General features: G+C 32.0%; 58 non-coding genes across 58 annotated transcripts; all 58 read left to right on the top strand.

Moving 5' to 3' along the window:
- Positions 1 to 422: 422 nt before the first annotated feature.
- Positions 423 to 540, top strand: LOC126749822 (5S ribosomal RNA). The gene has a single exon (XR_007665384.1). It is a non-coding gene; the product is annotated as a 5S ribosomal RNA (ribosomal RNA).
- Positions 541 to 764: 224 nt separating this feature from the next.
- Positions 765 to 882, top strand: LOC126749821 (5S ribosomal RNA). Its single transcript, XR_007665383.1, has one exon. It is a non-coding gene; the product is annotated as a 5S ribosomal RNA (ribosomal RNA).
- A 356-nt stretch (positions 883 to 1,238) lies between these two features.
- LOC126749820 (5S ribosomal RNA) lies at positions 1,239 to 1,356 on the top strand. The gene has a single exon (XR_007665382.1). It is a non-coding gene; the product is annotated as a 5S ribosomal RNA (ribosomal RNA).
- Positions 1,357 to 1,669: 313 nt separating this feature from the next.
- On the top strand, positions 1,670 to 1,787 carry LOC126749818 (5S ribosomal RNA). Its single transcript, XR_007665380.1, has one exon. It is a non-coding gene; the product is annotated as a 5S ribosomal RNA (ribosomal RNA).
- A 451-nt stretch (positions 1,788 to 2,238) lies between these two features.
- LOC126749817 (5S ribosomal RNA) lies at positions 2,239 to 2,356 on the top strand. The gene has a single exon (XR_007665379.1). It is a non-coding gene; the product is annotated as a 5S ribosomal RNA (ribosomal RNA).
- Positions 2,357 to 2,729: 373 nt separating this feature from the next.
- Positions 2,730 to 2,847, top strand: LOC126749816 (5S ribosomal RNA). Its single transcript, XR_007665378.1, has one exon. It is a non-coding gene; the product is annotated as a 5S ribosomal RNA (ribosomal RNA).
- Positions 2,848 to 3,211: 364 nt separating this feature from the next.
- Positions 3,212 to 3,329, top strand: LOC126749815 (5S ribosomal RNA). Its single transcript, XR_007665377.1, has one exon. It is a non-coding gene; the product is annotated as a 5S ribosomal RNA (ribosomal RNA).
- Positions 3,330 to 3,554: 225 nt separating this feature from the next.
- On the top strand, positions 3,555 to 3,672 carry LOC126749814 (5S ribosomal RNA). The gene has a single exon (XR_007665376.1). It is a non-coding gene; the product is annotated as a 5S ribosomal RNA (ribosomal RNA).
- Positions 3,673 to 4,029: 357 nt separating this feature from the next.
- Positions 4,030 to 4,147, top strand: LOC126749871 (5S ribosomal RNA). Its single transcript, XR_007665432.1, has one exon. It is a non-coding gene; the product is annotated as a 5S ribosomal RNA (ribosomal RNA).
- A 452-nt stretch (positions 4,148 to 4,599) lies between these two features.
- Positions 4,600 to 4,717, top strand: LOC126749870 (5S ribosomal RNA). Its single transcript, XR_007665431.1, has one exon. It is a non-coding gene; the product is annotated as a 5S ribosomal RNA (ribosomal RNA).
- Positions 4,718 to 5,087: 370 nt separating this feature from the next.
- LOC126749868 (5S ribosomal RNA) lies at positions 5,088 to 5,205 on the top strand. The gene has a single exon (XR_007665430.1). It is a non-coding gene; the product is annotated as a 5S ribosomal RNA (ribosomal RNA).
- A 365-nt stretch (positions 5,206 to 5,570) lies between these two features.
- Positions 5,571 to 5,688, top strand: LOC126749867 (5S ribosomal RNA). The gene has a single exon (XR_007665429.1). It is a non-coding gene; the product is annotated as a 5S ribosomal RNA (ribosomal RNA).
- Positions 5,689 to 5,915: 227 nt separating this feature from the next.
- LOC126749866 (5S ribosomal RNA) lies at positions 5,916 to 6,033 on the top strand. The gene has a single exon (XR_007665428.1). It is a non-coding gene; the product is annotated as a 5S ribosomal RNA (ribosomal RNA).
- A 510-nt stretch (positions 6,034 to 6,543) lies between these two features.
- LOC126749864 (5S ribosomal RNA) lies at positions 6,544 to 6,661 on the top strand. Its single transcript, XR_007665426.1, has one exon. It is a non-coding gene; the product is annotated as a 5S ribosomal RNA (ribosomal RNA).
- A 423-nt stretch (positions 6,662 to 7,084) lies between these two features.
- LOC126749863 (5S ribosomal RNA) lies at positions 7,085 to 7,202 on the top strand. The gene has a single exon (XR_007665425.1). It is a non-coding gene; the product is annotated as a 5S ribosomal RNA (ribosomal RNA).
- A 379-nt stretch (positions 7,203 to 7,581) lies between these two features.
- On the top strand, positions 7,582 to 7,699 carry LOC126749862 (5S ribosomal RNA). The gene has a single exon (XR_007665424.1). It is a non-coding gene; the product is annotated as a 5S ribosomal RNA (ribosomal RNA).
- A 219-nt stretch (positions 7,700 to 7,918) lies between these two features.
- Positions 7,919 to 8,036, top strand: LOC126749861 (5S ribosomal RNA). The gene has a single exon (XR_007665423.1). It is a non-coding gene; the product is annotated as a 5S ribosomal RNA (ribosomal RNA).
- A 221-nt stretch (positions 8,037 to 8,257) lies between these two features.
- Positions 8,258 to 8,375, top strand: LOC126749860 (5S ribosomal RNA). The gene has a single exon (XR_007665422.1). It is a non-coding gene; the product is annotated as a 5S ribosomal RNA (ribosomal RNA).
- Positions 8,376 to 8,603: 228 nt separating this feature from the next.
- On the top strand, positions 8,604 to 8,721 carry LOC126749859 (5S ribosomal RNA). The gene has a single exon (XR_007665421.1). It is a non-coding gene; the product is annotated as a 5S ribosomal RNA (ribosomal RNA).
- Positions 8,722 to 8,943: 222 nt separating this feature from the next.
- LOC126749858 (5S ribosomal RNA) lies at positions 8,944 to 9,061 on the top strand. The gene has a single exon (XR_007665420.1). It is a non-coding gene; the product is annotated as a 5S ribosomal RNA (ribosomal RNA).
- Positions 9,062 to 9,416: 355 nt separating this feature from the next.
- On the top strand, positions 9,417 to 9,534 carry LOC126749857 (5S ribosomal RNA). The gene has a single exon (XR_007665419.1). It is a non-coding gene; the product is annotated as a 5S ribosomal RNA (ribosomal RNA).
- A 371-nt stretch (positions 9,535 to 9,905) lies between these two features.
- Positions 9,906 to 10,023, top strand: LOC126749856 (5S ribosomal RNA). The gene has a single exon (XR_007665418.1). It is a non-coding gene; the product is annotated as a 5S ribosomal RNA (ribosomal RNA).
- A 313-nt stretch (positions 10,024 to 10,336) lies between these two features.
- LOC126749855 (5S ribosomal RNA) lies at positions 10,337 to 10,454 on the top strand. The gene has a single exon (XR_007665417.1). It is a non-coding gene; the product is annotated as a 5S ribosomal RNA (ribosomal RNA).
- Positions 10,455 to 10,676: 222 nt separating this feature from the next.
- On the top strand, positions 10,677 to 10,794 carry LOC126749853 (5S ribosomal RNA). The gene has a single exon (XR_007665415.1). It is a non-coding gene; the product is annotated as a 5S ribosomal RNA (ribosomal RNA).
- Positions 10,795 to 11,158: 364 nt separating this feature from the next.
- LOC126749852 (5S ribosomal RNA) lies at positions 11,159 to 11,276 on the top strand. Its single transcript, XR_007665414.1, has one exon. It is a non-coding gene; the product is annotated as a 5S ribosomal RNA (ribosomal RNA).
- Positions 11,277 to 11,502: 226 nt separating this feature from the next.
- On the top strand, positions 11,503 to 11,620 carry LOC126749851 (5S ribosomal RNA). The gene has a single exon (XR_007665413.1). It is a non-coding gene; the product is annotated as a 5S ribosomal RNA (ribosomal RNA).
- Positions 11,621 to 11,845: 225 nt separating this feature from the next.
- Positions 11,846 to 11,963, top strand: LOC126749850 (5S ribosomal RNA). Its single transcript, XR_007665412.1, has one exon. It is a non-coding gene; the product is annotated as a 5S ribosomal RNA (ribosomal RNA).
- Positions 11,964 to 12,179: 216 nt separating this feature from the next.
- LOC126749849 (5S ribosomal RNA) lies at positions 12,180 to 12,297 on the top strand. The gene has a single exon (XR_007665411.1). It is a non-coding gene; the product is annotated as a 5S ribosomal RNA (ribosomal RNA).
- Positions 12,298 to 12,526: 229 nt separating this feature from the next.
- Positions 12,527 to 12,644, top strand: LOC126749848 (5S ribosomal RNA). The gene has a single exon (XR_007665410.1). It is a non-coding gene; the product is annotated as a 5S ribosomal RNA (ribosomal RNA).
- Positions 12,645 to 12,867: 223 nt separating this feature from the next.
- On the top strand, positions 12,868 to 12,985 carry LOC126749847 (5S ribosomal RNA). The gene has a single exon (XR_007665409.1). It is a non-coding gene; the product is annotated as a 5S ribosomal RNA (ribosomal RNA).
- A 356-nt stretch (positions 12,986 to 13,341) lies between these two features.
- LOC126749846 (5S ribosomal RNA) lies at positions 13,342 to 13,459 on the top strand. Its single transcript, XR_007665408.1, has one exon. It is a non-coding gene; the product is annotated as a 5S ribosomal RNA (ribosomal RNA).
- A 370-nt stretch (positions 13,460 to 13,829) lies between these two features.
- LOC126749845 (5S ribosomal RNA) lies at positions 13,830 to 13,947 on the top strand. The gene has a single exon (XR_007665407.1). It is a non-coding gene; the product is annotated as a 5S ribosomal RNA (ribosomal RNA).
- A 225-nt stretch (positions 13,948 to 14,172) lies between these two features.
- LOC126749844 (5S ribosomal RNA) lies at positions 14,173 to 14,290 on the top strand. The gene has a single exon (XR_007665406.1). It is a non-coding gene; the product is annotated as a 5S ribosomal RNA (ribosomal RNA).
- A 356-nt stretch (positions 14,291 to 14,646) lies between these two features.
- On the top strand, positions 14,647 to 14,764 carry LOC126749842 (5S ribosomal RNA). The gene has a single exon (XR_007665404.1). It is a non-coding gene; the product is annotated as a 5S ribosomal RNA (ribosomal RNA).
- A 451-nt stretch (positions 14,765 to 15,215) lies between these two features.
- Positions 15,216 to 15,333, top strand: LOC126749841 (5S ribosomal RNA). The gene has a single exon (XR_007665403.1). It is a non-coding gene; the product is annotated as a 5S ribosomal RNA (ribosomal RNA).
- A 423-nt stretch (positions 15,334 to 15,756) lies between these two features.
- LOC126749840 (5S ribosomal RNA) lies at positions 15,757 to 15,874 on the top strand. The gene has a single exon (XR_007665402.1). It is a non-coding gene; the product is annotated as a 5S ribosomal RNA (ribosomal RNA).
- Positions 15,875 to 16,250: 376 nt separating this feature from the next.
- Positions 16,251 to 16,368, top strand: LOC126749839 (5S ribosomal RNA). The gene has a single exon (XR_007665401.1). It is a non-coding gene; the product is annotated as a 5S ribosomal RNA (ribosomal RNA).
- Positions 16,369 to 16,587: 219 nt separating this feature from the next.
- On the top strand, positions 16,588 to 16,705 carry LOC126749838 (5S ribosomal RNA). Its single transcript, XR_007665400.1, has one exon. It is a non-coding gene; the product is annotated as a 5S ribosomal RNA (ribosomal RNA).
- A 222-nt stretch (positions 16,706 to 16,927) lies between these two features.
- Positions 16,928 to 17,045, top strand: LOC126749837 (5S ribosomal RNA). Its single transcript, XR_007665399.1, has one exon. It is a non-coding gene; the product is annotated as a 5S ribosomal RNA (ribosomal RNA).
- A 226-nt stretch (positions 17,046 to 17,271) lies between these two features.
- Positions 17,272 to 17,389, top strand: LOC126749836 (5S ribosomal RNA). Its single transcript, XR_007665398.1, has one exon. It is a non-coding gene; the product is annotated as a 5S ribosomal RNA (ribosomal RNA).
- Positions 17,390 to 17,612: 223 nt separating this feature from the next.
- On the top strand, positions 17,613 to 17,730 carry LOC126749835 (5S ribosomal RNA). Its single transcript, XR_007665397.1, has one exon. It is a non-coding gene; the product is annotated as a 5S ribosomal RNA (ribosomal RNA).
- Positions 17,731 to 18,085: 355 nt separating this feature from the next.
- Positions 18,086 to 18,203, top strand: LOC126749834 (5S ribosomal RNA). Its single transcript, XR_007665396.1, has one exon. It is a non-coding gene; the product is annotated as a 5S ribosomal RNA (ribosomal RNA).
- Positions 18,204 to 18,567: 364 nt separating this feature from the next.
- Positions 18,568 to 18,685, top strand: LOC126749833 (5S ribosomal RNA). Its single transcript, XR_007665395.1, has one exon. It is a non-coding gene; the product is annotated as a 5S ribosomal RNA (ribosomal RNA).
- Positions 18,686 to 18,911: 226 nt separating this feature from the next.
- On the top strand, positions 18,912 to 19,029 carry LOC126749831 (5S ribosomal RNA). Its single transcript, XR_007665393.1, has one exon. It is a non-coding gene; the product is annotated as a 5S ribosomal RNA (ribosomal RNA).
- A 224-nt stretch (positions 19,030 to 19,253) lies between these two features.
- LOC126749830 (5S ribosomal RNA) lies at positions 19,254 to 19,371 on the top strand. The gene has a single exon (XR_007665392.1). It is a non-coding gene; the product is annotated as a 5S ribosomal RNA (ribosomal RNA).
- A 216-nt stretch (positions 19,372 to 19,587) lies between these two features.
- On the top strand, positions 19,588 to 19,705 carry LOC126749829 (5S ribosomal RNA). The gene has a single exon (XR_007665391.1). It is a non-coding gene; the product is annotated as a 5S ribosomal RNA (ribosomal RNA).
- A 230-nt stretch (positions 19,706 to 19,935) lies between these two features.
- Positions 19,936 to 20,053, top strand: LOC126749828 (5S ribosomal RNA). Its single transcript, XR_007665390.1, has one exon. It is a non-coding gene; the product is annotated as a 5S ribosomal RNA (ribosomal RNA).
- Positions 20,054 to 20,276: 223 nt separating this feature from the next.
- Positions 20,277 to 20,394, top strand: LOC126749827 (5S ribosomal RNA). Its single transcript, XR_007665389.1, has one exon. It is a non-coding gene; the product is annotated as a 5S ribosomal RNA (ribosomal RNA).
- A 356-nt stretch (positions 20,395 to 20,750) lies between these two features.
- On the top strand, positions 20,751 to 20,868 carry LOC126749826 (5S ribosomal RNA). The gene has a single exon (XR_007665388.1). It is a non-coding gene; the product is annotated as a 5S ribosomal RNA (ribosomal RNA).
- A 370-nt stretch (positions 20,869 to 21,238) lies between these two features.
- LOC126749825 (5S ribosomal RNA) lies at positions 21,239 to 21,356 on the top strand. Its single transcript, XR_007665387.1, has one exon. It is a non-coding gene; the product is annotated as a 5S ribosomal RNA (ribosomal RNA).
- Positions 21,357 to 21,581: 225 nt separating this feature from the next.
- On the top strand, positions 21,582 to 21,699 carry LOC126749824 (5S ribosomal RNA). Its single transcript, XR_007665386.1, has one exon. It is a non-coding gene; the product is annotated as a 5S ribosomal RNA (ribosomal RNA).
- A 356-nt stretch (positions 21,700 to 22,055) lies between these two features.
- LOC126749823 (5S ribosomal RNA) lies at positions 22,056 to 22,173 on the top strand. Its single transcript, XR_007665385.1, has one exon. It is a non-coding gene; the product is annotated as a 5S ribosomal RNA (ribosomal RNA).
- Positions 22,174 to 22,624: 451 nt separating this feature from the next.
- LOC126749819 (5S ribosomal RNA) lies at positions 22,625 to 22,742 on the top strand. The gene has a single exon (XR_007665381.1). It is a non-coding gene; the product is annotated as a 5S ribosomal RNA (ribosomal RNA).
- Positions 22,743 to 23,165: 423 nt separating this feature from the next.
- Positions 23,166 to 23,283, top strand: LOC126749865 (5S ribosomal RNA). The gene has a single exon (XR_007665427.1). It is a non-coding gene; the product is annotated as a 5S ribosomal RNA (ribosomal RNA).
- Positions 23,284 to 23,924: 641 nt separating this feature from the next.
- On the top strand, positions 23,925 to 24,042 carry LOC126749854 (5S ribosomal RNA). The gene has a single exon (XR_007665416.1). It is a non-coding gene; the product is annotated as a 5S ribosomal RNA (ribosomal RNA).
- Positions 24,043 to 24,347: 305 nt separating this feature from the next.
- On the top strand, positions 24,348 to 24,465 carry LOC126749843 (5S ribosomal RNA). The gene has a single exon (XR_007665405.1). It is a non-coding gene; the product is annotated as a 5S ribosomal RNA (ribosomal RNA).
- Positions 24,466 to 24,774: 309 nt separating this feature from the next.
- On the top strand, positions 24,775 to 24,892 carry LOC126749832 (5S ribosomal RNA). Its single transcript, XR_007665394.1, has one exon. It is a non-coding gene; the product is annotated as a 5S ribosomal RNA (ribosomal RNA).
- Positions 24,893 to 25,201: 309 nt separating this feature from the next.
- Positions 25,202 to 25,319, top strand: LOC126749813 (5S ribosomal RNA). Its single transcript, XR_007665375.1, has one exon. It is a non-coding gene; the product is annotated as a 5S ribosomal RNA (ribosomal RNA).
- Positions 25,320 to 25,371: the final 52 nt, after the last annotated feature.

Here is a 25,371-nt window from a genome sequence, read left to right as displayed (position 1 = left end):
ACACATCTCGTGAGAGTTTGGATGGGTGACCGCTTGGGAACACCACGTGCTGTTGTCTTTTTTTTTTTTTTTTTTTTTTTTTTTTTTTTTTTTTTTTTTAATGCTTCTAAACACACCCCTACAGTTATTTTACATACCAATATTTTTTTTAATTAATTAAAATATTCAGTGCATAATATGAGATCATTAAGAGTGCTCTCATCAATTTTAATAATTTTAAGTATTGCTAAATACTTATATACTTATAGAGTACATGAATGCCACTCCGGGAAATATATAATAGGCAGTCTATTTTATTATAATATTCAGTGCATAATATGAGATCATTAAGAGTGCTCTCATCAATTTTAATAATTTTAAGTATTGCTAAATACTTATATACTTATAGAGTACATGAATGCCACTCCGGGAAATATATAGTAGGCAACGGCCATACCACGCTGATATACCGGTTCTCGTCCGATCACCGAAGTCAAGCAGCGTCGGGCGTGGTTAGTACTTGGATGGGTGACCGCTTGGGAACACCACGTGCTGTTGTCTTTTTTTTTTTTTTTTTTTTTTTTTTTTTTTTTTTTTTTTTTAATGCTTCTAAACACACCCCTACAGTTATTTTACATACCAATATTTTTTTTAATTAATTAAAATATTCAGTGCATAATATGAGATCATTAAGAGTGCTCTCATCAATTTTAATAATTTTAAGTATTGCTAAATACTTATATACTTATAGAGTACATGAATGCCACTCCGGGAAATATATAGTAGGCAACGGCCATACCACGCTGATATACCGGTTCTCGTCCGATCACCGAAGTCAAGCAGCGTCGGGCGTGGTTAGTACTTGGATGGGTGACCGCTTGGGAACACCACGTGCTGTTGTCTTTTATTTTTTTTTTTTTTTTTTTTTTTTTTTTTAATGCTTCTAAACACACCCCTACAGTTATTTTACATACCAATATTTTTTTTAATTAATTAAAATATTCAGTGCATAATATGAGATCATTAAGAGTGCTCTCATCAATTTTAATAATTTTAAGTATTGCTAAATACTTATATACTTATAGAGTACATGAATGCCACTCCGGGAAATATATAATAGGCAGTCTATTTTATTATAATATTCAGTGCATAATATGAGATCATTAAGAGTGCTCTCATCAATTTTAATAATTTTAAGTATTGCTAAATACTTATATACTTATAGAGTACATGAATGCCACTCCGGGAAATATATAATGGGCAACGGCCATACCACGCTGATATACCGGTTCTCGTCCGATCACCGAAGTCAAGCAGCGTCGGGCGTGGTTAGTACTTGGATGGGTGACCGCTTGGGAACACCACGTGCTGTTGTCTTTTTTTTTTTTTTTTTTTTTTTTTTTTTTTTTTTTTTTTTTTTTAATGCTTCTAAACACACCCCTACAGTTATTTTACATACCAATATTTTTTTTAATTAATTAAAATATTCAGTGCATAATATGAGATCATTAAGAGTGCTCTCATCAATTTTAATAATTCTAAGTATATATACCAATATTTTTTAATAAAATATTCAGTGCATAATATGAGATCATTAAGAGTGCTCTCATCAATTTTAATAATTTTAAGTATTGCTAAATACTTATATACTTATAGAGTACATGAATGCCACTCCGGGAAATATATAATGGGCAACGGCCATACCACGCTGATATACCGGTTCTCGTCCGATCACCGAAGTCAAGCAGCGTCGGGCGTGGTTAGTACTTGGATGGGTGACCGCTTGGGAACACCACGTGCTGTTGTCTTTTTTTTTTTTTTTTTTTTTTTTTTTTTTTTTTTTTTTTTTTAATGCTTCTAAACACACCCCTACAGTTATTTTACATACCAATATTTTTTTTAATTAATTAAAATATTCAGTGCATAATATGAGATCATTAAGAGTGCTCTCATCAATTTTAATAATTCTAAGTATATATACCAATATTTTTTAATAAAATATTCAGTGCATAATATGAGATCATTAAGAGTGCTCTCATCAATTTTAATAATTTTAAGTATTGCTAAATACTTATATACTTATAGAGTACATGAATGCCACTCCGGGAAATATATAATAGGCAGTCTATTTTATTATAATATTCAGTGCATAATATGAGATCATTAAGAGTGCTCTCATCAATTTTAATAATTTTAAGTATTGCTAAATACTTATATACTTATAGAGTACATGAATGCCACTCCGGGAAATATATAGTAGGCAACGGCCATACCACGCTGATATACCGGTTCTCGTCCGATCACCGAAGTCAAGCAGCGTCGGGCGTGGTTAGTACTTGGATGGGTGACCGCTTGGGAACACCACGTGCTGTTGTCTTTTTTTTTTTTTTTTTTTTTTTTTTTTTTTTTTTTTTTTTTTTTTTTTTAATGCTTCTAAACACACCCCCTACAGTTATTTTACATACCAATATTTTTTTTAATTAATTAAAATATTCAGTGCATAATATGAGATCATTAAGAGTGCTCTCATCAATTTTAATAATTTTAAGTATTGCTAAATACTTATATACTTATAGAGTACATGAATGCCACTCCGGGAAATATATAATAGGCAGTCTATTTTATTATAATATTCAGTGCATAATATGAGATCATTAAGAGTGCTCTCATCAATTTTAATAATTTTAAGTATTGCTAAATACTTATATACTTATAGAGTACATGAATGCCACTCCGGGAAATATATAATGGGCAACGGCCATACCACGCTGATATACCGGTTCTCGTCCGATCACCGAAGTCAAGCAGCGTCGGGCGTGGTTAGTACTTGGATGGGTGACCGCTTGGGAACACCACGTGCTGTTGTCTTTTTTTTTTTTTTTTTTTTTTTTTTTTTTTTTTTTTTTTTTAATGCTTCTAAACACACCCCTACAGTTATTTTACATACCAATATTTTTTTTAATTAATTAAAATATTCAGTGCATAATATGAGATCATTAAGAGTGCTCTCATCAATTTTAATAATTTTAAGTATTGCTAAATACTTATATACTTATAGAGTACATGAATGCCACTCCGGGAAATATATAATAGGCAGTCTATTTTATTATAATATTCAGTGCATAATATGAGATCATTAAGAGTGCTCTCATCAATTTTAATAATTTTAAGTATTGCTAAATACTTATATACTTATAGAGTACATGAATGCCACTCCGGGAAATATATAGTAGGCAACGGCCATACCACGCTGATATACCGGTTCTCGTCCGATCACCGAAGTCAAGCAGCGTCGGGCGTGGTTAGTACTTGGATGGGTGACCGCTTGGGAACACCACGTGCTGTTGTCTTTTTTTTTTTTTTTTTTTTTTTTTTTTTTTTTTTTTTTTTTTAATGCTTCTAAACACACCCCTACAGTTATTTTACATACCAATATTTTTTTTAATTAATTAAAATATTCAGTGCATAATATGAGATCATTAAGAGTGCTCTCATCAATTTTAATAATTTTAAGTATTGCTAAATACTTATATACTTATAGAGTACATGAATGCCACTCCGGGAAATATATAGTAGGCAACGGCCATACCACGCTGATATACCGGTTCTCGTCCGATCACCGAAGTCAAGCAGCGTCGGGCGTGGTTAGTACTTGGATGGGTGACCGCTTGGGAACACCACGTGCTGTTGTCTTTTATTTTTTTTTTTTTTTTTTTTTTTTTTTTTTAATGCTTCTAAACACACCCCTACAGTTATTTTACATACCAATATTTTTTTTAATTAATTAAAATATTCAGTGCATAATATGAGATCATTAAGAGTGCTCTCATCAATTTTAATAATTTTAAGTATTGCTAAATACTTATATACTTATAGAGTACATGAATGCCACTCCGGGAAATATATAATAGGCAGTCTATTTTATTATAATATTCAGTGCATAATATGAGATCATTAAGAGTGCTCTCATCAATTTTAATAATTTTAAGTATTGCTAAATACTTATATACTTATAGAGTACATGAATGCCACTCCGGGAAATATATAATGGGCAACGGCCATACCACGCTGATATACCGGTTCTCGTCCGATCACCGAAGTCAAGCAGCGTCGGGCGTGGTTAGTACTTGGATGGGTGACCGCTTGGGAACACCACGTGCTGTTGTCTTTTTTTTTTTTTTTTTTTTTTTTTTTTTTTTTTTTTTTTTTTTAATGCTTCTAAACACACCCCTACAGTTATTTTACATACCAATATTTTTTTTAATTAATTAAAATATTCAGTGCATAATATGAGATCATTAAGAGTGCTCTCATCAATTTTAATAATTCTAAGTATATATACCAATATTTTTTAATAAAATATTCAGTGCATAATATGAGATCATTAAGAGTGCTCTCATCAATTTTAATAATTTTAAGTATTGCTAAATACTTATATACTTATAGAGTACATGAATGCCACTCCGGGAAATATATAATAGGCAGTCTATTTTATTATAATATTCAGTGCATAATATGAGATCATTAAGAGTGCTCTCATCAATTTTAATAATTTTAAGTATTGCTAAATACTTATATACTTATAGAGTACATGAATGCCACTCCGGGAAATATATAGTAGGCAACGGCCATACCACGCTGATATACCGGTTCTCGTCCGATCACCGAAGTCAAGCAGCGTCGGGCGTGGTTAGTACTTGGATGGGTGACCGCTTGGGAACACCACGTGCTGTTGTCTTTTTTTTTTTTTTTTTTTTTTTTTTTTTTTTTTTTTTTTTTTTTTTTAATGCTTCTAAACACACCCCTACAGTTATTTTACATACCAATATTTTTTTTAATTAATTAAAATATTCAGTGCATAATATGAGATCATTAAGAGTGCTCTCATCAATTTTAATAATTTTAAGTATTGCTAAATACTTATATACTTATAGAGTACATGAATGCCACTCCGGGAAATATATAATAGGCAGTCTATTTTATTATAATATTCAGTGCATAATATGAGATCATTAAGAGTGCTCTCATCAATTTTAATAATTTTAAGTATTGCTAAATACTTATATACTTATAGAGTACATGAATGCCACTCCGGGAAATATATAATGGGCAACGGCCATACCACGCTGATATACCGGTTCTCGTCCGATCACCGAAGTCAAGCAGCGTCGGGCGTGGTTAGTACTTGGATGGGTGACCGCTTGGGAACACCACGTGCTGTTGTCTTTTTTTTTTTTTTTTTTTTTTTTTTTTTTTTTTTTTTTTTTTAATGCTTCTAAACACACCCCTACAGTTATTTTACATACCAATATTTTTTTTAATTAATTAAAATATTCAGTGCATAATATGAGATCATTAAGAGTGCTCTCATCAATTTTAATAATTTTAAGTATTGCTAAATACTTATATACTTATAGAGTACATGAATGCCACTCCGGGAAATATATAATAGGCAGTCTATTTTATTATAATATTCAGTGCATAATATGAGATCATTAAGAGTGCTCTCATCAATTTTAATAATTTTAAGTATTGCTAAATACTTATATACTTATAGAGTACATGAATGCCACTCCGGGAAATATATAGTAGGCAACGGCCATACCACGCTGATATACCGGTTCTCGTCCGATCACCGAAGTCAAGCAGCGTCGGGCGTGGTTAGTACTTGGATGGGTGACCGCTTGGGAACACCACGTGCTGTTGTCTTTTTTTTTTTTTTTTTTTTTTTTTTTTTTTTTTTTTTTTTTTTTAATGCTTCTAAACACACCCCTACAGTTATTTTACATACCAATATTTTTTTTAATTAATTAAAATATTCAGTGCATAATATGAGATCATTAAGAGTGCTCTCATCAATTTTAATAATTTTAAGTATTGCTAAATACTTATATACTTATAGAGTACATGAATGCCACTCCGGGAAATATATAGTAGGCAACGGCCATACCACGCTGATATACCGGTTCTCGTCCGATCACCGAAGTCAAGCAGCGTCGGGCGTGGTTAGTACTTGGATGGGTGACCGCTTGGGAACACCACGTGCTGTTGTCTTTTTTTTTTTTTTTTTTTTTTTTTTTTTTTTTTTTTTTTTTTTTTTTAATGCTTCTAAACACACCCCTACAGTTATTTTACATACCAATATTTTTTTTAATTAATTAAAATATTCAGTGCATAATATGAGATCATTAAGAGTGCTCTCATCAATTTTAATAATTTTAAGTATTGCTAAATACTTATATACTTATAGAGTACATGAATGCCACTCCGGGAAATATATAATAGGCAGTCTATTTTATTATAATATTCAGTGCATAATATGAGATCATTAAGAGTGCTCTCATCAATTTTAATAATTTTAAGTATTGCTAAATACTTATATACTTATAGAGTACATGAATGCCACTCCGGGAAATATATAATAGGCAGTCTATTTTATTATAATATTCAGTGCATAATATGAGATCATTAAGAGTGCTCTCATCAATTTTAATAATTTTAAGTATTGCTAAATACTTATATACTTATAGAGTACATGAATGCCACTCCGGGAAATATATAATGGGCAACGGCCATACCACGCTGATATACCGGTTCTCGTCCGATCACCGAAGTCAAGCAGCGTCGGGCGTGGTTAGTACTTGGATGGGTGACCGCTTGGGAACACCACGTGCTGTTGTCTTTTTTTTTTTTTTTTTTTTAATGCTTCTAAACACACCCCTACAGTTATTTTACATACCAATATTTTTTTTATTATAATATTCAGTGCATAATATGAGATCATTAAGAGTGCTCTCATCAATTTTAATAATTCTAAGTATATATACCAATATTTTTTAATAAAATATTCAGTGCATAATATGAGATCATTAAGAGTGCTCTCATCAATTTTAATAATTTTAAGTATTGCTAAATACTTATATACTTATAGAGTACATGAATGCCACTCCGGGAAATATATAATAGGCAGTCTATTTTATTATAATATTCAGTGCATAATATGAGATCATTAAGAGTGCTCTCATCAATTTTAATAATTTTAAGTATTGCTAAATACTTATATACTTATAGAGTACATGAATGCCACTCCGGGAAATATATAGTAGGCAACGGCCATACCACGCTGATATACCGGTTCTCGTCCGATCACCGAAGTCAAGCAGCGTCGGGCGTGGTTAGTACTTGGATGGGTGACCGCTTGGGAACACCACGTGCTGTTGTCTTTTTTTTTTTTTTTTTTTTTTTTTTTTTTTTTTTTTTTTTTTTTTTTTTTTTTTTTAATGCTTCTAAACACACCCCTACAGTTATTTTACATACCAATATTTTTTTTAATTAATTAAAATATTCAGTGCATAATATGAGATCATTAAGAGTGCTCTCATCAATTTTAATAATTTTAAGTATTGCTAAATACTTATATACTTATAGAGTACATGAATGCCACTCCGGGAAATATATAATAGGCAGTCTATTTTATTATAATATTCAGTGCATAATATGAGATCATTAAGAGTGCTCTCATCAATTTTAATAATTTTAAGTATTGCTAAATACTTATATACTTATAGAGTACATGAATGCCACTCCGGGAAATATATAATGGGCAACGGCCATACCACGCTGATATACCGGTTCTCGTCCGATCACCGAAGTCAAGCAGCGTCGGGCGTGGTTAGTACTTGGATGGGTGACCGCTTGGGAACACCACGTGCTGTTGTCTTTTTTTTTTTTTTTTTTTTTTTTTTTTTTTTTTTTTAATGCTTCTAAACACACCCCTACAGTTATTTTACATACCAATATTTTTTTTAATTAATTAAAATATTCAGTGCATAATATGAGATCATTAAGAGTGCTCTCATCAATTTTAATAATTTTAAGTATTGCTAAATACTTATATACTTATAGAGTACATGAATGCCACTCCGGGAAATATATAATGGGCAACGGCCATACCACGCTGATATACCGGTTCTCGTCCGATCACCGAAGTCAAGCAGCGTCGGGCGTGGTTAGTACTTGGATGGGTGACCGCTTGGGAACACCACGTGCTGTTGTCTTTTATTTTTTTTTTTTTTTTTTTTTTTTTTTAATGCTTCTAAACACACCCCTGCAATTATTTTACATACAATATTTTTCAAATATTTTTTTTTTATTAAAATATTCAGTGCATAATATGAGATCATTAAGAGTGCTCTCATCAATTTTAATAATTTTAAGTATTGCTAAATACTTATATACTTATAGAGTACATGAATGCCACTCCGGGAAATATATAGTAGGCAACGGCCATACCACGCTGATATACCGGTTCTCGTCCGATCACCGAAGTCAAGCAGCGTCGGGCGTGGTTAGTACTTGGATGGGTGACCGCTTGGGAACACCACGTGCTGTTGTCTTTTTTTTTTTTTTTTTTTTTTTTTTTTTTTTTTTTTTTTTTTTTTAATGCTTCTAAACACACCCCTACAGTTATTTTACATACCAATATTTTTTTAAATTAATTAAAATATTCAGTGCATAATATGAGATCATTAAGAGTGCTCTCATCAATTTTAATAATTTTAAGTATTGCTAAATACTTATATACTTATAGAGTACATGAATGCCACTCCGGGAAATATATAATGGGCAACGGCCATACCACGCTGATATACCGGTTCTCGTCCGATCACCGAAGTCAAGCAGCGTCGGGCGTGGTTAGTACTTGGATGGGTGACCGCTTGGGAACACCACGTGCTGTTGTCTTTTATTTTTTTTTTTTTTTTTTTTTTTTTTTTAATGCTTCTAAACACACCCCTGCAATTATTTTACATACAATATTTTTCAAATATTTTTTTTTTATTAAAATATTCAGTGCATAATATGAGATCATTAAGAGTGCTCTCATCAATTTTAATAATTTTAAGTATTGCTAAATACTTATATACTTATAGAGTACATGAATGCCACTCCGGGAAATATATAATGGGCAACGGCCATACCACGCTGATATACCGGTTCTCGTCCGATCACCGAAGTCAAGCAGCGTCGGGCGTGGTTAGTACTTGGATGGGTGACCGCTTGGGAACACCACGTGCTGTTGTCTTTTTTTTTTTTTTTTTTTTTTTTTTTTTTTTTAATGCTTCTAAACACACCCCTACAGTTATTTTACATACCAATATTTTTTTTAATTAATTAAAATATTCAGTGCATAATATGAGATCATTAAGAGTGCTCTCATCAATTTTAATAATTTTAAGTATTGCTAAATACTTATATACTTATAGAGTACATGAATGCCACTCCGGGAAATATATAATAGGCAGTCTATTTTATTATAATATTCAGTGCATAATATGAGATCATTAAGAGTGCTCTCATCAATTTTAATAATTTTAAGTATTGCTAAATACTTATATACTTATAGAGTACATGAATGCCACTCCGGGAAATATATAGTAGGCAACGGCCATACCACGCTGATATACCGGTTCTCGTCCGATCACCGAAGTCAAGCAGCGTCGGGCGTGGTTAGTACTTGGATGGGTGACCGCTTGGGAACACCACGTGCTGTTGTCTTTTTTTTTTTTTTTTTTTTTTTTTTTTTTTTTTTTTTTTTTTTTTTTTAATGCTTCTAAACACACCCCTACAGTTATTTTACATACCAATATTTTTTTTAATTAATTAAAATATTCAGTGCATAATATGAGATCATTAAGAGTGCTCTCATCAATTTTAATAATTTTAAGTATTGCTAAATACTTATATACTTATAGAGTACATGAATGCCACTCCGGGAAATATATAATAGGCAGTCTATTTTATTATAATATTCAGTGCATAATATGAGATCATTAAGAGTGCTCTCATCAATTTTAATAATTTTAAGTATTGCTAAATACTTATATACTTATAGAGTACATGAATGCCACTCCGGGAAATATATAATGGGCAACGGCCATACCACGCTGATATACCGGTTCTCGTCCGATCACCGAAGTCAAGCAGCGTCGGGCGTGGTTAGTACTTGGATGGGTGACCGCTTGGGAACACCACGTGCTGTTGTCTTTTTTTTTTTTTTTTTTTTTTTTTTTTTTTTTTTTTTTTTTTTTAATGCTTCTAAACACACCCCTACAGTTATTTTACATACCAATATTTTTTTTAATTAATTAAAATATTCAGTGCATAATATGAGATCATTAAGAGTGCTCTCATCAATTTTAATAATTCTAAGTATATATACCAATATTTTTTAATAAAATATTCAGTGCATAATATGAGATCATTAAGAGTGCTCTCATCAATTTTAATAATTTTAAGTATTGCTAAATACTTATATACTTATAGAGTACATGAATGCCACTCCGGGAAATATATAGTAGGCAACGGCCATACCACGCTGATATACCGGTTCTCGTCCGATCACCGAAGTCAAGCAGCGTCGGGCGTGGTTAGTACTTGGATGGGTGACCGCTTGGGAACACCACGTGCTGTTGTCTTTTTTTTTTTTTTTTTTTTTTTTTTTTTTTTTTTTTTTTAATGCTTCTAAACACACCCCTACAGTTATTTTACATACCAATATTTTTTTTAATTAATTAAAATATTCAGTGCATAATATGAGATCATTAAGAGTGCTCTCATCAATTTTAATAATTTTAAGTATTGCTAAATACTTATATACTTATAGAGTACATGAATGCCACTCCGGGAAATATATAATGGGCAACGGCCATACCACGCTGATATACCGGTTCTCGTCCGATCACCGAAGTCAAGCAGCGTCGGGCGTGGTTAGTACTTGGATGGGTGACCGCTTGGGAACACCACGTGCTGTTGTCTTTTTTTTTTTTTTTTTTTTTTTTTTTTTTTTTTTTTTTTTTAATGCTTCTAAACACACCCCTACAGTTATTTTACATACCAATATTTTTTTTAATTAATTAAAATATTCAGTGCATAATATGAGATCATTAAGAGTGCTCTCATCAATTTTAATAATTTTAAGTATTGCTAAATACTTATATACTTATAGAGTACATGAATGCCACTCCGGGAAATATATAATAGGCAGTCTATTTTATTATAATATTCAGTGCATAATATGAGATCATTAAGAGTGCTCTCATCAATTTTAATAATTTTAAGTATTGCTAAATACTTATATACTTATAGAGTACATGAATGCCACTCCGGGAAATATATAGTAGGCAACGGCCATACCACGCTGATATACCGGTTCTCGTCCGATCACCGAAGTCAAGCAGCGTCGGGCGTGGTTAGTACTTGGATGGGTGACCGCTTGGGAACACCACGTGCTGTTGTCTTTTTTTTTTTTTTTTTTTTTTTTTTTTTTTTTTTTTTTTTTTTAATGCTTCTAAACACACCCCTACAGTTATTTTACATACCAATATTTTTTTTAATTAATTAAAATATTCAGTGCATAATATGAGATCATTAAGAGTGCTCTCATCAATTTTAATAATTTTAAGTATTGCTAAATACTTATATACTTATAGAGTACATGAATGCCACTCCGGGAAATATATAGTAGGCAACGGCCATACCACGCTGATATACCGGTTCTCGTCCGATCACCGAAGTCAAGCAGCGTCGGGCGTGGTTAGTACTTGGATGGGTGACCGCTTGGGAACACCACGTGCTGTTGTCTTTTTTTTTTTTTTTTTTTTTTTTTTTTTTTTTTTTTTTTTTTAATGCTTCTAAACACACCCCTACAGTTATTTTACATACCAATATTTTTTTTAATTAATTAAAATATTCAGTGCATAATATGAGATCATTAAGAGTGCTCTCATCAATTTTAATAATTTTAAGTATTGCTAAATACTTATATACTTATAGAGTACATGAATGCCACTCCGGGAAATATATAATGGGCAACGGCCATACCACGCTGATATACCGGTTCTCGTCCGATCACCGAAGTCAAGCAGCGTCGGGCGTGGTTAGTACTTGGATGGGTGACCGCTTGGGAACACCACGTGCTGTTGTCTTTTTTTTTTTTTTTTTTTTTTTTTTTAATGCTTCTAAACACACCCCTGCAATTATTTTACATACAATATTTTTCAAATATTTTTTTTTTATTAAAATATTCAGTGCATAATATGAGATCATTAAGAGTGCTCTCATCAATTTTAATAATTTTAAGTATTGCTAAATACTTATATACTTATAGAGTACATGAATGCCACTCCGGGAAATATATAGTAGGCAACGGCCATACCACGCTGATATACCGGTTCTCGTCCGATCACCGAAGTCAAGCAGCGTCGGGCGTGGTTAGTACTTGGATGGGTGACCGCTTGGGAACACCACGTGCTGTTGTCTTTTTTTTTTTTTTTTTTTTTTTTTTTTTTTTTTTTTTTTTTTTTTTAATGCTTCTAAACACACCCCTACAGTTATTTTACATACCAATATTTTTTTAAATTAATTAAAATATTCAGTGCATAATATGAGATCATTAAGAGTGCTCTCATCAATTTTAATAATTTTAAGTATTGCTAAATACTTATATACTTATAGAGTACATGAATGCCACTCCGGGAAATATATAATGGGCAACGGCCATACCACGCTGATATACCGGTTCTCGTCCGATCACCGAAGTCAAGCAGCGTCGGGCGTGGTTAGTACTTGGATGGGTGACCGCTTGGGAACACCACGTGCTGTTGTCTTTTATTTTTTTTTTTTTTTTTTTTTTTTTTTTTAATGCTTCTAAACACACCCCTGCAATTATTTTACATACAATATTTTTCAAATATTTTTTTTTTATTAAAATATTCAGTGCATAATATGAGATCATTAAGAGTGCTCTCATCAATTTTAATAATTTTAAGTATTGCTAAATACTTATATACTTATAGAGTACATGAATGCCACTCCGGGAAATATATAATGGGCAACGGCCATACCACGCTGATATACCGGTTCTCGTCCGATCACCGAAGTCAAGCAGCGTCGGGCGTGGTTAGTACTTGGATGGGTGACCGCTTGGGAACACCACGTGCTGTTGTCTTTTTTTTTTTTTTTTTTTTTTTTTTTTTTTTTTAATGCTTCTAAACACACCCCTACAGTTATTTTACATACCAATATTTTTTTTAATTAATTAAAATATTCAGTGCATAATATGAGATCATTAAGAGTGCTCTCATCAATTTTAATAATTTTAAGTATTGCTAAATACTTATATACTTATAGAGTACATGAATGCCACTCCGGGAAATATATAATAGGCAGTCTATTTTATTATAATATTCAGTGCATAATATGAGATCATTAAGAGTGCTCTCATCAATTTTAATAATTTTAAGTATTGCTAAATACTTATATACTTATAGAGTACATGAATGCCACTCCGGGAAATATATAGTAGGCAACGGCCATACCACGCTGATATACCGGTTCTCGTCCGATCACCGAAGTCAAGCAGCGTCGGGCGTGGTTAGTACTTGGATGGGTGACCGCTTGGGAACACCACGTGCTGTTGTCTTTTTTTTTTTTTTTTTTTTTTTTTTTTTTTTTTTTTTTTTTTTTTTTAATGCTTCTAAACACACCCCTACAGTTATTTTACATACCAATATTTTTTTTAATTAATTAAAATATTCAGTGCATAATATGAGATCATTAAGAGTGCTCTCATCAATTTTAATAATTTTAAGTATTGCTAAATACTTATATACTTATAGAGTACATGAATGCCACTCCGGGAAATATATAATAGGCAGTCTATTTTATTATAATATTCAGTGCATAATATGAGATCATTAAGAGTGCTCTCATCAATTTTAATAATTTTAAGTATTGCTAAATACTTATATACTTATAGAGTACATGAATGCCACTCCGGGAAATATATAGTAGGCAACGGCCATACCACGCTGATATACCGGTTCTCGTCCGATCACCGAAGTCAAGCAGCGTCGGGCGTGGTTAGTACTTGGATGGGTGACCGCTTGGGAACACCACGTGCTGTTGTCTTTTTTTTTTTTTTTTTTTTTTTTTTTTTTTTTTTTTTTTTTTAATGCTTCTAAACACACCCCTACAGTTATTTTACATACCAATATTTTTTTTAATTAATTAAAATATTCAGTGCATAATATGAGATCATTAAGAGTGCTCTCATCAATTTTAATAATTTTAAGTATTGCTAAATACTTATATACTTATAGAGTACATGAATGCCACTCCGGGAAATATATAGTAGGCAACGGCCATACCACGCTGATATACCGGTTCTCGTCCGATCACCGAAGTCAAGCAGCGTCGGGCGTGGTTAGTACTTGGATGGGTGACCGCTTGGGAACACCACGTGCTGTTGTCTTTTATTTTTTTTTTTTTTTTTTTTTTTTTTTTTAATGCTTCTAAACACACCCCTACAGTTATTTTACATACCAATATTTTTTTTAATTAATTAAAATATTCAGTGCATAATATGAGATCATTAAGAGTGCTCTCATCAATTTTAATAATTTTAAGTATTGCTAAATACTTATATACTTATAGAGTACATGAATGCCACTCCGGGAAATATATAATAGGCAGTCTATTTTATTATAATATTCAGTGCATAATATGAGATCATTAAGAGTGCTCTCATCAATTTTAATAATTTTAAGTATTGCTAAATACTTATATACTTATAGAGTACATGAATGCCACTCCGGGAAATATATAATGGGCAACGGCCATACCACGCTGATATACCGGTTCTCGTCCGATCACCGAAGTCAAGCAGCGTCGGGCGTGGTTAGTACTTGGATGGGTGACCGCTTGGGAACACCACGTGCTGTTGTCTTTTTTTTTTTTTTTTTTTTTTTTTTTTTTTTTTTTTTTTTTTAATGCTTCTAAACACACCCCTACAGTTATTTTACATACCAATATTTTTTTTAATTAATTAAAATATTCAGTGCATAATATGAGATCATTAAGAGTGCTCTCATCAATTTTAATAATTCTAAGTATATATACCAATATTTTTTAATAAAATATTCAGTGCATAATATGAGATCATTAAGAGTGCTCTCATCAATTTTAATAATTTTAAGTATTGCTAAATACTTATATACTTATAGAGTACATGAATGCCACTCCGGGAAATATATAATAGGCAGTCTATTTTATTATAATATTCAGTGCATAATATGAGATCATTAAGAGTGCTCTCATCAATTTTAATAATTTTAAGTATTGCTAAATACTTATATACTTATAGAGTACATGAATGCCACTCCGGGAAATATATAATGGGCAACGGCCATACCACGCTGATATACCGGTTCTCGTCCGATCACCGAAGTCAAGCAGCGTCGGGCGTGGTTAGTACTTGGATGGGTGACCGCTTGGGAACACCACGTGCTGTTGTCTTTTTTTTTTTTTTTTTTTTAATGCTTCTAAACACACCCCTACAGTTATTTTACATACCAATATTTTTTTTATTATAATATTCAGTGCATAATATGAGATCATTAAGAGTGCTCTCATCAATTTTAATAATTCTAAGTATATATACCAATATTTTTTAATAAAATATTCAGTGCATAATATGAGATCATTAAGAGTGCTCTCATCAATTTTAATAATTTTAAGTATTGCTAAATACTTATATACTTATAGAGTACATGAATGCCACTCCGGGAAATATATAATAGGCAGTCTATTTTATTATAATATTCAGTGCATAATATGAGATCATTAAGAGTGCTCTCATCAATTTTAATAATTTTAAGTATTGCTAAATACTTATATACTTATAGAGTACATGAATGCCACTCCGGGAAATATATAGTAGGCAACGGCCATACCACGCTGATATACCGGTTCTCGTCCGATCACCGAAGTCAAGCAGCGTCGGGCGTGGTTAGTACTTGGATGGGTGACCGCTTGGGAACACCACGTGCTGTTGTCTTTTTTTTTTTTTTTTTTTTTTTTTTTTTTTTTTTTTTTTTTTTTTTTTTTTTTAATGCTTCTAAACACACCCCTACAGTTATTTTACATACCAATATTTTTTTTAATTAATTAAAATATTCAGTGCATAATATGAGATCATTAAGAGTGCTCTCATCAATTTTAATAATTTTAAGTATTGCTAAATACTTATATACTTATAGAGTACATGAATGCCACTCCGGGAAATATATAATAGGCAGTCTATTTTATTATAATATTCAGTGCATAATATGAGATCATTAAGAGTGCTCTCATCAATTTTAATAATTTTAAGTATTGCTAAATACTTATATACTTATAGAGTACATGAATGCCACTCCGGGAAATATATAATGGGCAACGGCCATACCACGCTGATATACCGGTTCTCGTCCGATCACCGAAGTCAAGCAGCGTCGGGCGTGGTTAGTACTTGGATGGGTGACCGCTTGGGAACACCACGTGCTGTTGTCTTTTTTTTTTTTTTTTTTTTTTTTTTTTTTTTTTTTTAATGCTTCTAAACACACCCCTACAGTTATTTTACATACCAATATTTTTTTTAATTAATTAAAATATTCAGTGCATAATATGAGATCATTAAGAGTGCTCTCATCAATTTTAATAATTTTAAGTATTGCTAAATACTTATATACTTATAGAGTACATGAATGCCACTCCGGGAAATATATAATGGGCAACGGCCATACCACGCTGATATACCGGTTCTCGTCCGATCACCGAAGTCAAGCAGCGTCGGGCGTGGTTAGTACTTGGATGGGTGACCGCTTGGGAACACCACGTGCTGTTGTCTTTTATTTTTTTTTTTTTTTTTTTTTTTTTTTTAATGCTTCTAAACACACCCCTGCAATTATTTTACATACAATATTTTTCAAATATTTTTTTTTTATTAAAATATTCAGTGCATAATATGAGATCATTAAGAGTGCTCTCATCAATTTTAATAATTTTAAGTATTGCTAAATACTTATATACTTATAGAGTACATGAATGCCACTCCGGGAAATATATAGTAGGCAACGGCCATACCACGCTGATATACCGGTTCTCGTCCGATCACCGAAGTCAAGCAGCGTCGGGCGTGGTTAGTACTTGGATGGGTGACCGCTTGGGAACACCACGTGCTGTTGTCTTTTTTTTTTTTTTTTTTTTTTTTTTTTTTTTTTTTTTTTTTTTAATGCTTCTAAACACACCCCTACAGTTATTTTACATACCAATATTTTTTTAAATTAATTAAAATATTCAGTGCATAATATGAGATCATTAAGAGTGCTCTCATCAATTTTAATAATTTTAAGTATTGCTAAATACTTATATACTTATAGAGTACATGAATGCCACTCCGGGAAATATATAATGGGCAACGGCCATACCACGCTGATATACCGGTTCTCGTCCGATCACCGAAGTCAAGCAGCGTCGGGCGTGGTTAGTACTTGGATGGGTGACCGCTTGGGAACACCACGTGCTGTTGTCTTTTATTTTTTTTTTTTTTTTTTTTTTTTTTTTTAATGCTTCTAAACACACCCCTGCAATTATTTTACATACAATATTTTTCAAATATTTTTTTTTTATTAAAATATTCAGTGCATAATATGAGATCATTAAGAGTGCTCTCATCAATTTTAATAATTTTAAGTATTGCTAAATACTTATATACTTATAGAGTACATGAATGCCACTCCGGGAAATATATAATGGGCAACGGCCATACCACGCTGATATACCGGTTCTCGTCCGATCACCGAAGTCAAGCAGCGTCGGGCGTGGTTAGTACTTGGATGGGTGACCGCTTGGGAACACCACGTGCTGTTGTCTTTTTTTTTTTTTTTTTTTTTTTTTTTTTTTTTAATGCTTCTAAACACACCCCTACAGTTATTTTACATACCAATATTTTTTTAAATTAATTAAAATATTCAGTGCATAATATGAGATCATTAAGAGTGCTCTCATCAATTTTAATAATTTTAAGTATTGCTAAATACTTATATACTTATAGAGTACATGAATGCCACTCCGGGAAATATATAATAGGCAGTCTATTTTATTATAATATTCAGTGCATAATATGAGATCATTAAGAGTGCTCTCATCAATTTTAATAATTTTAAGTATTGCTAAATACTTATATACTTATAGAGTACATGAATGCCACTCCGGGAAATATATAATGGGCAACGGCCATACCACGCTGATATACCGGTTCTCGTCCGATCACCGAAGTCAAGCAGCGTCGGGCGTGGTTAGTACTTGGATGGGTGACCGCTTGGGAACACCACGTGCTGTTGTCTTTTTTTTTTTTTTTTTTTTTTTTTTTTTTTTTTTTTTTTTTAATGCTTCTAAACACACCCCTACAGTTATTTTACATACCAATATTTTTTTTAATTAATTAAAATATTCAGTGCATAATATGAGATCATTAAGAGTGCTCTCATCAATTTTAATAATTTTAAGTATTGCTAAATACTTATATACTTATAGAGTACATGAATGCCACTCCGGGAAATATATAATAGGCAGTCTATTTTATTATAATATTCAGTGCATAATATGAGATCATTAAGAGTGCTCTCATCAATTTTAATAATTTTAAGTATTGCTAAATACTTATATACTTATAGAGTACATGAATGCCACTCCGGGAAATATATAGTAGGCAACGGCCATACCACGCTGATATACCGGTTCTCGTCCGATCACCGAAGTCAAGCAGCGTCGGGCGTGGTTAGTACTTGGATGGGTGACCGCTTGGGAACACCACGTGCTGTTGTCTTTTTTTTTTTTTTTTTTTTTTTTTTTTTTTTTTTTTTTTTTTTAATGCTTCTAAACACACCCCTACAGTTATTTTACATACCAATATTTTTTTTAATTAATTAAAATATTCAGTGCATAATATGAGATCATTAAGAGTGCTCTCATCAATTTTAATAATTTTAAGTATTGCTAAATACTTATATACTTATAGAGTACATGAATGCCACTCCGGGAAATATATAGTAGGCAACGGCCATACCACGCTGATATACCGGTTCTCGTCCGATCACCGAAGTCAAGCAGCGTCGGGCGTGGTTAGTACTTGGATGGGTGACCGCTTGGGAACACCACGTGCTGTTGTCTTTTTTTTTTTTTTTTTTTTTTTTTTTTTTTTTTTTTTTTTTAATGCTTCTAAACACACCCCTACAGTTATTTTACATACCAATATTTTTTTTAATTAATTAAAATATTCAGTGCATAATATGAGATCATTAAGAGTGCTCTCATCAATTTTAATAATTTTAAGTATTGCTAAATACTTATATACTTATAGAGTACATGAATGCCACTCCGGGAAATATATAATGGGCAACGGCCATACCACGCTGATATACCGGTTCTCGTCCGATCACCGAAGTCAAGCAGCGTCGGGCGTGGTTAGTACTTGGATGGGTGACCGCTTGGGAACACCACGTGCTGTTGTCTTTTTTTTTTTTTTTTTTTTTTTTTTTAATGCTTCTAAACACACCCCTGCAATTATTTTACATACAATATTTTTCAAATATTTTTTTTTTATTAAAATATTCAGTGCATAATATGAGATCATTAAGAGTGCTCTCATCAATTTTAATAATTTTAAGTATTGCTAAATACTTATATACTTATAGAGTACATGAATGCCACTCCGGGAAATATATAGTAGGCAACGGCCATACCACGCTGATATACCGGTTCTCGTCCGATCACCGAAGTCAAGCAGCGTCGGGCGTGGTTAGTACTTGGATGGGTGACCGCTTGGGAACACCACGTGCTGTTGTCTTTTTTTTTTTTTTTTTTTTTTTTTTTTTTTTTTTTTTTTTTTTTTTTAATGCTTCTAAACACACCCCTACAGTTATTTTACATACCAATATTTTTTTAAATTAATTAAAATATTCAGTGCATAATATGAGATCATTAAGAGTGCTCTCATCAATTTTAATAATTTTAAGTATTGCTAAATACTTATATACTTATAGAGTACATGAATGCCACTCCGGGAAATATATAATGGGCAACGGCCATACCACGCTGATATACCGGTTCTCGTCCGATCACCGAAGTCAAGCAGCGTCGGGCGTGGTTAGTACTTGGATGGGTGACCGCTTGGGAACACCACGTGCTGTTGTCTTTTATTTTTTTTTTTTTTTTTTTTTTTTTTTTTAATGCTTCTAAACACACCCCTGCAATTATTTTACATACAATATTTTTCAAATATTTTTTTTTTATTAAAATATTCAGTGCATAATATGAGATCATTAAGAGTGCTCTCATCAATTTTAATAATTTTAAGTATTGCTAAATACTTATATACTTATAGAGTACATGAATGCCACTCCGGGAAATATATAATGGGCAACGGCCATACCACGCTGATATACCGGTTCTCGTCCGATCACCGAAGTCAAGCAGCGTCGGGCGTGGTTAGTACTTGGATGGGTGACCGCTTGGGAACACCACGTGCTGTTGTCTTTTTTTTTTTTTTTTTTTTTTTTTTTTTTTTTTAATGCTTCTAAACACACCCCTACAGTTATTTTACATACCAATATTTTTTTTAATTAATTAAAATATTCAGTGCATAATATGAGATCATTAAGAGTGCTCTCATCAATTTTAATAATTTTAAGTATTGCTAAATACTTATATACTTATAGAGTACATGAATGCCACTCCGGGAAATATATAATAGGCAGTCTATTTTATTATAATATTCAGTGCATAATATGAGATCATTAAGAGTGCTCTCATCAATTTTAATAATTTTAAGTATTGCTAAATACTTATATACTTATAGAGTACATGAATGCCACTCCGGGAAATATATAGTAGGCAACGGCCATACCACGCTGATATACCGGTTCTCGTCCGATCACCGAAGTCAAGCAGCGTCGGGCGTGGTTAGTACTTGGATGGGTGACCGCTTGGGAACACCACGTGCTGTTGTCTTTTTTTTTTTTTTTTTTTTTTTTTTTTTTTTTTTTTTTTTTTTTTTTAATGCTTCTAAACACACCCCTACAGTTATTTTACATACCAATATTTTTTTTAATTAATTAAAATATTCAGTGCATAATATGAGATCATTAAGAGTGCTCTCATCAATTTTAATAATTTTAAGTATTGCTAAATACTTATATACTTATAGAGTACATGAATGCCACTCCGGGAAATATATAATAGGCAGTCTATTTTATTATAATATTCAGTGCATAATATGAGATCATTAAGAGTGCTCTCATCAATTTTAATAATTTTAAGTATTGCTAAATACTTATATACTTATAGAGTACATGAATGCCACTCCGGGAAATATATAGTAGGCAACGGCCATACCACGCTGATATACCGGTTCTCGTCCGATCACCGAAGTCAAGCAGCGTCGGGCGTGGTTAGTACTTGGATGGGTGACCGCTTGGGAACACCACGTGCTGTTGTCTTTTTTTTTTTTTTTTTTTTTTTTTTTTTTTTTTTTTTTTTTTAATGCTTCTAAACACACCCCTACAGTTATTTTACATACCAATATTTTTTTTAATTAATTAAAATATTCAGTGCATAATATGAGATCATTAAGAGTGCTCTCATCAATTTTAATAATTTTAAGTATTGCTAAATACTTATATACTTATAGAGTACATGAATGCCACTCCGGGAAATATATAGTAGGCAACGGCCATACCACGCTGATATACCGGTTCTCGTCCGATCACCGAAGTCAAGCAGCGTCGGGCGTGGTTAGTACTTGGATGGGTGACCGCTTGGGAACACCACGTGCTGTTGTCTTTTATTTTTTTTTTTTTTTTTTTTTTTTTTTTTAATGCTTCTAAACACACCCCTACAGTTATTTTACATACCAATATTTTTTTTAATTAATTAAAATATTCAGTGCATAATATGAGATCATTAAGAGTGCTCTCATCAATTTTAATAATTTTAAGTATTGCTAAATACTTATATACTTATAGAGTACATGAATGCCACTCCGGGAAATATATAATAGGCAGTCTATTTTATTATAATATTCAGTGCATAATATGAGATCATTAAGAGTGCTCTCATCAATTTTAATAATTTTAAGTATTGCTAAATACTTATATACTTATAGAGTACATGAATGCCACTCCGGGAAATATATAATGGGCAACGGCCATACCACGCTGATATACCGGTTCTCGTCCGATCACCGAAGTCAAGCAGCGTCGGGCGTGGTTAGTACTTGGATGGGTGACCGCTTGGGAACACCACGTGCTGTTGTCTTTTTTTTTTTTTTTTTTTTTTTTTTTTTTTTTTTTTTTTTTTAATGCTTCTAAACACACCCCTACAGTTATTTTACATACCAATATTTTTTTTAATTAATTAAAATATTCAGTGCATAATATGAGATCATTAAGAGTGCTCTCATCAATTTTAATAATTCTAAGTATATATACCAATATTTTTTAATAAAATATTCAGTGCATAATATGAGATCATTAAGAGTGCTCTCATCAATTTTAATAATTTTAAGTATTGCTAAATACTTATATACTTATAGAGTACATGAATGCCACTCCGGGAAATATATAATAGGCAGTCTATTTTATTATAATATTCAGTGCATAATATGAGATCATTAAGAGTGCTCTCATCAATTTTAATAATTTTAAGTATTGCTAAATACTTATATACTTATAGAGTACATGAATGCCACTCCGGGAAATATATAATGGGCAACGGCCATACCACGCTGATATACCGGTTCTCGTCCGATCACCGAAGTCAAGCAGCGTCGGGCGTGGTTAGTACTTGGATGGGTGACCGCTTGGGAACACCACGTGCTGTTGTCTTTTTTTTTTTTTTTTTTTTAATGCTTCTAAACACACCCCTACAGTTATTTTACATACCAATATTTTTTTTATTATAATATTCAGTGCATAATATGAGATCATTAAGAGTGCTCTCATCAATTTTAATAATTCTAAGTATATATACCAATATTTTTTAATAAAATATTCAGTGCATAATATGAGATCATTAAGAGTGCTCTCATCAATTTTAATAATTTTAAGTATTGCTAAATACTTATATACTTATAGAGTACATGAATGCCACTCCGGGAAATATATAATAGGCAGTCTATTTTATTATAATATTCAGTGCATAATATGAGATCATTAAGAGTGCTCTCATCAATTTTAATAATTTTAAGTATTGCTAAATACTTATATACTTATAGAGTACATGAATGCCACTCCGGGAAATATATAGTAGGCAACGGCCATACCACGCTGATATACCGGTTCTCGTCCGATCACCGAAGTCAAGCAGCGTCGGGCGTGGTTAGTACTTGGATGGGTGACCGCTTGGGAACACCACGTGCTGTTGTCTTTTTTTTTTTTTTTTTTTTTTTTTTTAATGCTTCTAAACACACCCCTACAGTTATTTTACATACCAATATTTTTCCAATATTTTTTTAATTAAAATATTCAGTGCATAATATGAGATCATTAAGAGTGCCTCATCAATTTTAATAATTTTTAAATATTGCTAAATACTTATATACTTATAGAGTACATGAATGCCACTCCGGGAAATATATAATGGGCAGGGTCTATTTTATGAAAATATTCAGTGCATAATATGAGATCATTAAGAGTGCCTCATCAATTTTAATAATTTTTAAATATTGCTAAATACTTATATACTTATAGAGTACATGAATGCCACTCCGGGAAATATATAATGGGCAGGGTCTATTTTATGAAAATATTCAGTGCATAATATGAGATCATTAAGAGTGCCTCATCAATTTTAATAATTTTTAAATATTGCTAAATACTTATATACTTATAGAGTACATGAATGCCACTCCGGGAAATATATAATGGGCAGGGTCTATTTTATGAAAATATTCAGTGCATAATATGAGATCATTAAGAGTGCTCTCATCAATTTTAATAATTTTATGTATTGCTAAATACTTATATACTTATAGAGTACATGAATGCCACTCCGGGAAATATATAATAGGCAACGGCCATACCACGCTGATATACCGGTTCTCGTCCGATCACCGAAGTCAAGCAGCGTCGGGCGTGGTTAGTACTTGGATGGGTGACCGCTTGGGAACACCACGTGCTGTTGTCTTTTTTTTTTTTTTTTTTTTTTTTTAATGCTTCTAAACACACCCCTACAATATTTTTTCAATATTTTTTCAATATTTTTTTTTTATTAAAATATTCAGTGCATAATATGAGATCATTAAGAGTGCTCTCATCAATTTTAATAATTTTAAGTATATATACCAATATTTTTTTTTATTAAAATTAAAATATTCAGTGCATAATATGAGATCATTAAGAGTGCTCTCATCAATTTTAATAATTCTAAGTATTGCTAAATACTTATATACATATAGAGTACATGAATGCCACTCCGGGAAATATATAATGGGCAACGGCCATACCACGCTGATATACCGGTTCTCGTCCGATCACCGAAGTCAAGCAGCGTCGGGCGTGGTTAGTACTTGGATGGGTGACCGCTTGGGAACACCACGTGCTGTTGTCTTTTTTTTTTTTTTTTTTTTTTTTTTTAATGCTTCTAAACACACCCCTACAGTTATTTTACATACCAATATTTTTTCAATATTTTTTTATTATAATATTCAGTGCATAATATGAGATCATTAAGAGTGCTCTCATCAATTTTAATAATTTTAAGTATATATACCAATATTTTTTTTTATTAAAATTAAAATATTCAGTGCATAATATGAGATCATTAAGAGTGCTCTCATCAATTTTAATAATTCTAAGTATTGCTAAATACTTATATACATATAGAGTACATGAATGCCACTCCGGGAAATATATAATGGGCAACGGCCATACCACGCTGATATACCGGTTCTCGTCCGATCACCGAAGTCAAGCAGCGTCGGGCGTGGTTAGTACTTGGATGGGTGACCGCTTGGGAACACCACGTGCTGTTGTCTTTTTTTTTTTTTTTTTTTTTTTTTTTAATGCTTCTAAACACACCCCTACAGTTATTTTACATACCAATATTTTTTCAATATTTTTTTATTATAATATTCAGTGCATAATATGAGATCATTAAGAGTGCTCTCATCAATTTTAATAATTTTAAGTATATATACCAATATTTTTTTTTATTAAAATTAAAATATTCAGTGCATAATATGAGATCATTAAGAGTGCTCTCATCAATTTTAATAATTCTAAGTATTGCTAAATACTTATATACATATAGAGTACATGAATGCCACTCCGGGAAATATATAATGGGCAACGGCCATACCACGCTGATATACCGGTTCTCGTCCGATCACCGAAGTCAAGCAGCGTCGGGCGTGGTTAGTACTTGGATGGGTGACCGCTTGGGAACACCACGTGCTGTTGTCTTTTTTTTTTTTTTTTTTTTTTTTTTTAATGCTTCTAAACACACCCCTACAGT

This window comes from Anthonomus grandis, unplaced genomic scaffold, assembly GCF_022605725.1.
Source record: "Anthonomus grandis grandis unplaced genomic scaffold, icAntGran1.3 ctg00000867.1, whole genome shotgun sequence".
Classification (NCBI taxonomy): domain Eukaryota; kingdom Metazoa; phylum Arthropoda; class Insecta; order Coleoptera; family Curculionidae; genus Anthonomus; species Anthonomus grandis.
This window is presented reverse-complemented; position numbering and strand designations above follow the sequence as displayed.